The sequence below is a fragment of the Condylura cristata genome, unplaced genomic scaffold, assembly GCF_000260355.1.
Source record: "Condylura cristata isolate star-nosed mole 26May11 unplaced genomic scaffold, ConCri1.0 scaffold00009, whole genome shotgun sequence".
NCBI lineage: Eukaryota > Metazoa > Chordata > Mammalia > Eulipotyphla > Talpidae > Condylura > Condylura cristata.
In genome coordinates this window covers 2,149,401-2,151,064 of record NW_004567110.1, presented here as the reverse complement: position 1 = coordinate 2,151,064, position 1,664 = coordinate 2,149,401, and the positions used below count along the sequence as shown (strand labels likewise).

The window sequence follows — 1,664 nt, the reverse complement described above, 5'->3', positions numbered from 1 at the left end:
TGTCCCCAGGGGCGAGGAGACGGGAGTGCGGGCTTGAAGGATCTGAGGGGCTGCGCCTGCCCCCGGGCAAGAGAGGATCAGGCAGAGGAGGCCCAGGCTCAGGGGCCGCAGGGAGAGGGGCGGCCCGGCCGCACAGCCAGCGAGCCCAAAACCGGTCAGGGAGCGGAGGCAGCCGCGCGGGGAGGGGGCGGGGCCTGCTCGGGCAGACACGGCCCCGCGCGGAGGGCAGGGAGGCGGGGGGGCGCAGAGGTCACCGAAGGAGCCGCAGTGGGCGGGGTGGGGGGCCGTTCCGAAGCGAGGGGCCGCCTCGGCCGCTAAGGAGGCCTCGCTCAGCCGTTGGCATGAGGTGACACCATCAGGAGAGGGAGAGGCAGGAGGAGAGCCTCTCCCGGCAGTGGAAGAAGAGGTGACGCCACAGGGAGCCAAGGAGGCGCGAGGGGCCGAGACGCGGACGCCAGAACGTTCCAGAAGCCGCCCCGAGAGCTGTGCAGGCAGTCGCGGCGTGTCCAAGCAGCCAAGGAGGGCTGGAAGAGGAGGCCGCCGCCCACCGCCCGCCGCCCGCCGCCTCTCACTGCCCAGACCCAGGCGCTCCCTCTCCCTGCTGCCGCGTCCTGGGAGCCGCCTCACCCCTCTGCACACAAACGGTCGCTCTCCCCACGCGAGGAGACACCTGTAGCTCTGGCGCCTGGCTCGCCTTCCCTGTGGCCAGGTTTTATGGCCTTCCAGGTCTCAAGAGTGCCATGCCCAGCTCTGTGGGGGCGTCAGACCCGGCCTGCTGCTCCTGCCCACACCTGAGTGTCCTGGGCGCCCCCAGCCCAAGCGCCCATGCAGGGTCGCCCAGGGGAGAGAACTCGGTGCCCCGGTTGGTTTCGGCTGTGCCGGGGCCTGGGCGGGAGAGCCGGGCCTGACCCGCCGGCTCTCGGTGCCCGGAAGCGGCAGGGGGTCGCGCCTAGCACACTCACCCTCACCCGTCGCGGGCCAGGGCAGGAGCCGGGCGCAGAGGGTAAGGAAGGGCGCGCTGTCTCCTTACCCCCTGGACGCCGGGCGGGAAGACGTACTGGATGACGATGGTGCCGTACTTCTCATAGCTGGGCAGCAGCAGCGTGGCGTCCTTGGAGACCAGCATCCGCCCGTTCTGGGGCTGGTTGCCCACCAGCTGCCCGTAGAAGCGGCCGCACATGGGGCAGGCCTTCTTGACCTGCAGCGCGCGGGTGATGCAGCCCTCACAGAAGGAGTGCCGGCACTTCTCCAGCGTCTTGGCGTTCTGGATCTCCCCCAGGCAGATGGGGCAGGTGCTCTCCTGCTCTTCGGCCTCCTCCCGCAGCCGGGGAGGCAGGGGCGGCGGCAAGGGGGGCGGAGGAGGGGGGAGCCCCCGAGCCCCGGGGGGCAGGAGCGGCGCCGCGCGGAGCGGGGGCGGGCCTGGGCGGTGCAGCTCGGGGTGCTCCGTGCCGCCCCCCAGGGCCAGGCAGCCCAGGAGCTCCCCCTGCCTCTGAGCTTTCTTCAGCTCTTTCTCCGCCTCTTTCAGCAGCCCCTTGAGGGCCTTCCGGGCCAGGTAGAGCCCGTTGGGGGCGGCCGGGGGCGGGCCCTGGGGGGACAGCTGCAGGACGTAGATGTCAGAGGTCTCGCCGTCGATGAGGATGGCCACGCGGTGCTCCTCCCGCAGC

General features: G+C 72.0%; 1 pseudogene; it reads right to left on the bottom strand.

Moving 5' to 3' along the window:
- Window positions 1-580: 580 nt before the first annotated feature.
- LOC105853430 lies at window positions 581-1,663 on the bottom strand (annotated as a pseudogene).
- Window position 1,664: the final 1 nt, after the last annotated feature.